We start from the raw sequence: 9229 nt of genomic DNA on the forward strand, positions 1-9229 counted from the left end.
CAAACTGGGAGATTTCTAAATTTTCCAAGATTGCCCTATACTCTTTGATCATATTCATCATACACATTTCTACCAATGTTCTTTCTTCACAATGATCATAGCAATCGAGTGCTATATCCCTGAACCTTTTGATATATTCCATTAAATCCTCACCATTTCTTTGCTTGGTTGCTTGCAAGGTTGCAAGCATTATTGTTTTTTCTCCATGGAAATATTTAGTGCAAAATACATCCACCATGTCATCCCAAGTTGGGATTGATCCTGGCTTTAGGCCGATGTACCAGGTGTATGCCCGGTCACATAGTGATTTGGAAAACTCCCGAAGACATAAGTCCTCGTCTACTACATAAGGGCTAAGAGTATCAATGAACCTGCTCATGTGTTCAAAGGCACTTCCCTTCCTTCCATTGTACTGCGCGAAGACTCATGGTTCGTATCTCTCTGGGTACGACTTACTGAGTACCCTTAACGGATAAGGAGGTCTCCGTGCATAGAATCTTTCCTTAGGTGCTCTGGCCCTCTCCTGCTCCAGGAGAGGTGCTACTTCGGCCATGGTGATGAAACTTTGTTCCACATTCTATGGGCCACCTCTTGTTGGTGTCTCCTCTTTGTCTACTGCATGCTTCGGGTCGTGCTGGGTCCCTTTCTCCTTTGTTTTGTCCATTTTTAGCTGACAAATTTCTTCCATTATTTGCTATTATGAGTGCTACAGTGACTGCAATATTTCAATGAAGGTGTTGGCATTGTCAGTAGGGACTCTTGGCTACAGTTGTGGTTCAGCCCCCATTCTGTTAACACCTTCCGTCTGGTTAAACTGTTGTTGGTGAAGTGTTGTTGGCCTAGATTCTGCTTGTGAGGGCACGGCGCTCATGTTTTGCGTCGTCCAAGATCTTTGTAGCATTTTGTTTGTGAGGGCTTCTATCCCTACCTATTTCCCAAGTCTCCAGCGGAGTCGCCAATTTAAATGTGGTGGGCCTTTTTTGCAATGTTGGGCTGGGTTGTCTCCTACGGTAATAGGCCCAAGTGTTCTGAGTAAAGGAGTTGAGACCGGTCCAACTGCAACTCACTTTGGTCCGGCTTGTGCTCAAACTATGTCTCGTTTGCCAAGAATTGCGTTCATATGCCCATGATAGGCAGAGCTACTTCAGATGAGTCATGACAAGCAGACATAATAATAATAATAAAAGAAAGTACTTTTTCCTTTAGACAAAGTGAATAAATAATCCCCAACTAAAATGATAATCACAATGATAAGAAAAACCTTGTAAAGAAAATTATGGAAATAAATAGGTAAGGAATGAGTTAGCAAAAGAAAGAAAAAGAAAGATCAATCTGTTATGCCAAGTTATGTCACAGGAACAAGACCAAGGAGGGAAACCGTTTTCCTCAATGCGAATAATCTCCCAGGGAAGATCTTACCATGGAAATTAATCATTTTGAGGGAAGCGGACTTGAATGGCTTATGCCTAGCAGAGAGCAGGACTTTCAGAGGGAGAGAGGGGATCGACCTATTAGTGCATGCCTGCCATTCTATCTCTCCGTTTTCTTTCCTTATTTCTAATTTTTCTTTCCCCTTTCTTTTTCTCTTCTCTTCTCAGTATTTGTTTCCGTGTTGTGATTTTCTCCTAGGGGTTACTATTACCCCCTTCCTCCCTTTGCTGTGCACGGCAAGGGTCCTTTATATAGTGCTTGCCATGACTGGTTTTTACTATTTTAGCCCTTAACTACTTTTGTCTGGTCTGGATGTCCTTATCGACCGCCACTGGTTTGTCAACCACTCAGCCAGCACCACTTACCTGTGCTGGCTGTACCACTCCTCATCACTAGACAAAGAAGACTATGCTGTCTGTTTGTTTACCGTGGCACTCTTACCTGCTACGGTGTGGGTGCTCTCTCTCTTCATTCCTCATAGCATGCGCCTAGTGGTTCCAACTCATCCTTGCTTATTTTGGGCAGCATGTCATCCCAATAGGACATTTCCCCCAAAAGAGCCTGAGCAAGAACCTCAAAATAGGTTTTCCCTTCTCCCCACCACTAGACGATACCCTCTTACCTCTGACCCATGACCCACCACCTCCTGTATTGGTTGGGTACAGGCTAGTGAAGTCTGGGCCATGCGTGTGCTCAACTTTTGCATGTGTCCAAAACTTGCCCACTACATTTTTCATGGTCTGAAGGCTCCTCTACACATTCTGCCACTCATCCTTGACTTCTTATAATGTGAGCTACTCTCTAATTCCTCATTCTCTATGGCTTGCTCCCTTTACGGGCTGGGCTTTGTTTAATTGTGGGCTTTTCTTTCTTCAGCCCACTCTTCTGCAATCTTGCTACCATTTCCTGTTACACTATTCTGCCATTCCTACTATGATGTCATTTGACCCACATCTGCTAGGCTTCTTTGGGCCTACTACTTGTTCTTATCTCAATAACTTAGTATGGTCATTGGGTTTTTTATTACTTGCGGGCTCCTGTGTCCCATTCTTTTCCTCTTAGGCATCCTTGGTTCATTTGCTTTCCTTGGGTTTCCTTGGCCCATTTTTCTAACTCTACGTTCCCATGGGCTTTTATTAACTCCTTTAGGCTTCCCTGGCCCAATTACCTTATCCTTCATCCTTAGGGCTCATGGGCTTGCCATCAATCCTCTTACTTTCTTTGCTTGTATTACTTTGGGCTTGCTGTGGTCCATTCTCACTTTTCTACATCACACTACCCATGGGTTTGCTATTTCTCTCTCTCCAGGCTCCTTTAGGCCCATTTGCTTCCTCAAGGCCCATTTGATTATTTTATGGGCCTGTGATCCATTATTCCTACCACTTGGGGTTAATGGTTTTTCTATCCACTTACTAGCTCTTCTCTACCCACGTTGATGGGCTTCTTCTTTCTACTGGGCTTCCCAAAATGAGCATCAACACACACCAACTTTAGGAAGATGTTGGTTACAAAGTTTTTCAATTCATCAACAATGAAGATCAAAAAGCTCCTTGGTCACAAAACCCTTGGCGTAAAGACGCAGTAGCTTCTACAAAGAATATGATAAACTAGAGCAATTTTTATCTCCGGTCAGAGTATACATGTATTATCACTTTGCATCACCTTGTGACAGCTCTTACAATAATCCCTATATATGTCTAGATTTTGAGAAAAGAAACCCTACACAAATACTCAAGGATATGCTTGTAATCAAATCTGGAATGTCTGATTTTGTAATTCTCGACAGATACAGCAATAATTCTCGATAGAAAGGATTCTATCGAGACTTCTATCAAGCTTTAATGAACAGCACTTCCTTCACTTGTTTGTTGGTCAGACTTGAATGGCTTCAATATTAAACTTGAACACTTGTTTCTTGAAGCACTAAATCCATCTTAAATCTACCCAATTACAAGTGTGTTTTGTCAAAAGATTAGCCAATTACATCAAATATGTCCCTAACAGTAAGGGAGAAAGGTTGGAGAAGTAGTGGGGAGATGAAAATGTAACAGATGGAGAAAGGTTGGAGAAATGTAAATATTAAAAAAAATGTTAAAAACAATTATTGGAAAATTGGAAAAAAAAAAAAAAAAAAGATAATGACGTGGACACTGATGTGGATCAACTGGAGTGTAGCAACAATAAATGCTACACTTCAGTTTTTAGAAATACTAGTTTTTAACCCTCGCAATGCGCGGGATCATTTTACATATTAATGATCTTTGCATCCAACATAAACTTAGTTCTCATTCTTCTACTACATACATTCAAACCTAAATAATTTAGTATATTTAAGCATATAGTATCCAATATCCCCTAAAAATTTTAAACATTACTCTCTTCAAATCACATCACGTATGTACTTCCATTCTCCAATAGACCATTCTTCAAAGCAATTAAAACTTGACTTACTTTGACATCATAACTTACTTAGAAATAAGGGGAAACAAATAGTAACAATTTATTACTATGGAAATCATTTAGAAAATTGTGCAAATATATCCAAATGAGTTGGTATAACATCATTGTCTAAACATTTGGGACTAATCTTCAAAGTCGAGTCAGTACATTGAGGAGGATATTCATCAAGGGTTTGTTGTAAATAATATTATGATGGGACATTTGTTCTTAATCTTTGAGGGCCTATTTCTAATAAGCCACCTTAAAATTAAGCGAATCCAAAATATCACTATAAGAAACAGTTATAGCACCAAATTTGTCAAGAGTTTGATGAAACCTAACACAAAAAATGAACACAATGATTACATAATGGCAAGACAATAGGTTTGTAATTTAGATAATATATAAACCATAAAAAAATATATATATTAAAAGGCAACCTTTATAAAGAATAGTCCCTTTCGACTCATCTCTATTCAGTATTAATAGTATTATTACAAACTCATATAATGTGTCCTTTCCTATAATTCCAATTCACGTGAAAATTACTCTGGGTATTATAAGTTCTATTGCAATTTTGTTACAAACCGATTTGGAAGCTAAATTATGATGCCATGCATAACCAGTCGGCAAGTCCACATCAATTCACAACAGAAATGTACTTAATGTCTAATAGTATAGATCATTGTGAATTAAGTTCAATGCATAATTAACCATTATTCCTCACTAAAACAACCACAATAAACAAGACCCAAAAAGATCTAACCTTGGCAACTGAATCCAATACAATTGACACAAAAAAGTGTAGATAACATTAGATATCCATGCCCATCATTGTAAATTCAGTTCAACATATAATTAATCAAACACCCATTAACCATTATTCCTCACATAAACAAACCCAATAAAATACAAAAAAAAAAAAAACCACATTTATAAAATTTATACCTGGACTATGGCTTGTATAGTACACTCTGCAGTGGAGTGCTCTACGAATTTGGCTTTCAATAGTCTGCCCTTTACTAATCTCACTAACAATCTCCAAAGGTCATTTTATTTTTAAAGCATTTACTAATTTGTTCCAAGCAAGAACCTAAAAAAAATGATACACAGAAACAAACTAACCTAAGTAAAAAAATTTACAAACCACATAAAAGCTTGAAACACACAAATCTAAAACTTACATGACAATTTCAAACACCATATATGCTATTCCAAGGAACCACAATGAATCACACCAAACTAAAACTTATATGACAATATTAGTTAGAGCCTTTGAGGTATGTATCATAATTTGTGTGAGGGTATGAAGAAGCATATAAAAAGTTAAAATAAAAGAAATATCTCTTATTGTCTCTGTAGATTAAACCCAATTTATCACCACTTTTAACCCCATTCCTCCCCTTTTCTCTTTTGGGTATTACAAAAAGTATTGGAAAATTTTAGCCCACAACATTCTCATAAACTAAACATAATTTCACAAATGATGATTTAAAAAATGGAATATTATACAAGAACTCCTTTTATTGCCTAATTGTGCTAAGTGCTAACATATCCTGGATTGTACGATAACTTAAAACAATATATTAAAGCAAACACAATATAGTGCACACACAATGAACATGATAATCAACTCTAACATTTGTGAAATCACCCAACAGGGAAAACTCATAGATTTGTGTAAAATCAAGTCTTGATAGTCACAAATTTACAATCAATATTGTGGTATCCAAAACCATTGTCGCTGTCCCATATGCGAATACATACAAAACAATAAGAGCTTCTGTATCCACATGGTCTTTTCTGCATTAAGTAACATGGTCTTTCATTTTTCATCCTCTCATAACTAACACAATTTAAAATAATGAAAATCTTCTTCAATTTTCATCCAATTATGACTTCTAAGCCTTAATAAATGATTTTCTAAATTATTCAAAGGATTAATTAACATGCAAATTTTTTCTACATTAGATACCATATCCATATGCTTAACTTAAATTTAGAAATACCCTTTCCCTGAGTAGATCTTATTTATATAATTAAAGTATAATTACTTAAAATTTGTTAGACTACAAAGTACAAAGAGGCCAAACACAAATATGAATAAGGATTTCCTAAACTCTACACCACAAAACACAATACCACTTCCAAAATGACAATAAAATGTGACATGCAGGTTAGGAATTAAATAATAATAAAAATAAATAAATAAATAAAAAGAAGAAGAAGAAAACTGACTTTTCTCTTTTAATATGTACATGTGTCAGAATTTTAACCATTATTTTCTCCTAACTTGGCAACACCTCCTCCTATTACCTGTGCTATGCATGGGGTACCCTTTTATTCAAAGAAACCATCTCTAGATAGATGCTAAGATTTGAAAATATTTTACCCAATACACTAACATATTCCATAAAGTTTCAATTCCTATGAAAATCAAATGCCTTTATCTAAAATCTGAAATTCCCAGGAAGAGAGAGAGAGAGAAGATAGATACAGCCAGTTTATGGTATATTAATAAATGTCCAATTCCATGCAAACCAAGAAAAGAAGACATACTGGACTTCAACCAAAAGGTTCTCTCCATTACACTAAGCAGGAAAAGAAATGATAAAAAACAGCTATTCACATGTATTTAATCATGACATATTTAGTAATCATGTGCCTTGTGTAGATGATTTAATGAATAATATGATTTAATAGATGTAGGTGGTCATCTAAATCTCTATGTAATGTAATTGATTGACAGAGATTCCTTCAAACAAATTTGGTAGAAAAGTTGTCCAAGAAATAAGGCAGCATATTCTAGCAAATACAATTGCAAAAAGAGCACCAGAACAGATGAAAAGCTTTGCGGTTCTCCACTATTGAGAAACTAAAGCACCACTTCAAAAACCAACAAAAGCTTTTTAATTTCTTAAAGCTTTTCTAATCAATCTAATGAATCACAAAGTCAATCAAAAAACAAAAGTTAGCATCTTGTTATATTTTAATAATTTTCCTCACTTTTAATAGCAATTGAGAGACTACAAATGCCTACTTTTGGATCAGCATAGCAACAATGTAAGAAAAGGGAAAATGGAAAGTTTGAAGCGAGGAGTTTCAGGCTTGTCATGATTCTTCTTATAGCAATTAGTTTTTAAAGGATCAAATGTGTTAGTCCAAATCAAAGATAGCATAACTTCAAGTTCAATAATATGATGGTCATTTTATTACTAATAAGAACTACCTTAAACATTAAGAACTTTCAAACAAACTCAATGGTATTGGACATCCTTTGAAATGACCACATCCTTCAAATGACCCGTATTTATTATTTTAGAAAACTTGCTAATAAAGTTATTATGATTTATGAAACCACTTGCAATTATGATAGCATCACACAATAAATTTTAAAATTTCAATCATAATTGATAGAAAGGATCAACAAAAAAAAAAAAACAAAAAGCCTAATCGGACAAATTCTAGCAGGGAATTCCACAGTTCCCTAGAGTTTTGATCATCCATCTAAAACATACATGGGAAGAAAAATACAAATTTTCTCCCATTTCCATTGAAAAATCAATACATAAAAACCAAAAAAAGAGGGTTAAAAAATTGAATGAATCTCACCTAGATTCTTAAATTAGGATATGATTCCAATGTCTTCAATCACCTATCTTGATGATTGCTAACCCTTTTGAAGCAATGGAAAAACAAACACCACCCATTCTTTTATGCAGCCAAACACTCTACATAAAGCCAATTTTTCAACAAATCCATCAGAAACAGATCCATATCAAGAAAATCATATAATATGAATAATCCAAATAGGAAATAAGCCAAAGAACCATATCAGGGAGGTACCAAAACTTTAACACAACAAAACCAAATAATTTTATTCCCCTCTCAATTAATTAAAATAAAGTCTAAGATTTCTAAATTAAAATTTATTTTCTACCCCTCATTTCTCAAAACCTAATAAACAAAAACCCCATCACAGGGCCGTATTTATTTCCTAATATACGAAATCCCCATCACAACCAATCAAAAACCATATCTAAAAACTCGAAACTTTTAATTTTCACACACTTTCTTAGCACCCAAACAAAAAACAAACACACACACACACACACACAGATAGAGAGAGCAATACCTTAGTACAATCATTGAACACTTTCCAAAGAAGAACTTCATAATTGGAGGGCAACTTCAATTCCCAGAATCAGAGACCCCAGAAAGGAAAAAAAAAATTATCAACGCAGATATTAGAAAACAAGGAAAGGTTTAGTGAATTTTGTAATCCAAAATAGGGAAAAAAATATTGAAAATTTGAGAAAACAAACATTTTCATGGAGAACCCAAAAACCCAGAACAAAAAGGAATCAAAACCAAGATGTAAAGCCAAAACTAAAATCTTTTTTTTTTTTTTTGTAATTTCTGAAAGTTATAAAAAAGAAAAAAAAAAAAAAAAAAAGCCTATCCTATCAAAATTCATACCTAAATGTTATTTTTTTTTAAAATCATACCTAAATCTAAAAGGGGGGAAAGAATGTACCGGTACCAGTTTTGATAATCTGATGGTGGCAGCAACATTCACAAACACTATCTCTGTATCCCTCTAAATTCTCAATCATTTTGTGTTTTAAAAACCTGCAACAAAAACAAATCAAATCTAAACCTATCCAACAAAAAAACTCAAATAGAAGTAACGTTTCATAGCCAAATCTTAAAAAAAATTTACCAATGTTGATGGGCCATAGATTTTTCTTTCTATGTGCTTGTGGTTTCGGTGGTCTGATTTTGCCTCTTTCTCTGTTTCTTTCTCTGTGCCTCAGGCCTTATCGCCTCTCTCTATTTCTATCTCCGTGTTAATCATATCTCTCTCAGCGTCGTACGAACTCTTCGAATCCTCGCCGTACTTCGCATCGGAATCGACGGCAATTATAGAAGGCTGAACAGAAGCCTCATCAATTGGTTCTTCCTCTTCTTCTTTTTCGAGGCAATCTGGTGGGCGTGACATCAGTAGTAGTAGTGTCGTCGTCTAGGGTTTGTTTAGGGTTTTCTTCTATAGTAGTAGTAAGGTTAAGGTTGAGTTGGTCTGATGAATCGGTGGCCATTGTATGAGAGAATCAGAGATTGCGTGAGAATGGCACCTCTGATCGCTTACTTCTTTCTCATCTAAGTTTTGGATTTTGATTTTGGGGGAAGGAGATGGTTTTGATTTTTGGGTTTCTAAGAAGATAGAGGAGTCACGGGGTTTTTGATTTTTGCAGTAAACAGTGTTTTAGGTCTACAAAATCGTTTTTTGAAGCTTTTTGATTTCATTGCCTCTCTCTGTCTCTCTTTGTTACTTTTCGTGTCCTCATCACCCCTCTTT

General features: G+C 35.4%; 1 long non-coding RNA gene across 3 annotated transcripts; it reads right to left on the reverse strand.

Moving 5' to 3' along the window:
- Positions 1–3998: 3998 nt before the first annotated feature.
- LOC115989353 lies at positions 3999–8707 on the reverse strand. Of its 3 annotated transcripts, none has more exons than XR_004091896.1 (5): positions 8594–8707; positions 8414–8502; positions 8006–8059; positions 7483–7601; positions 3999–4207 (listed from the first exon to the last, which is right to left on the reverse strand). It is a non-coding gene; the product is annotated as an uncharacterized LOC115989353 (long non-coding RNA). The 3 variants fall into 3 exon arrangements; XR_004091894.1 differs by lacking the exon at positions 3999–4207 and adding an exon at positions 4390–4963; XR_004091895.1 differs by lacking the exon at positions 3999–4207 and adding an exon at positions 4390–4963 and having other exon boundaries at positions 8408–8502.
- Between the last annotated feature and the right edge of the window lie 522 nt (positions 8708–9229).

The sequence above is a fragment of the Quercus lobata genome, chromosome 5 (assembly GCF_001633185.2).
Source record: "Quercus lobata isolate SW786 chromosome 5, ValleyOak3.0 Primary Assembly, whole genome shotgun sequence".
Taxonomy (NCBI): Eukaryota; Viridiplantae; Streptophyta; class Magnoliopsida; order Fagales; family Fagaceae; genus Quercus; species Quercus lobata.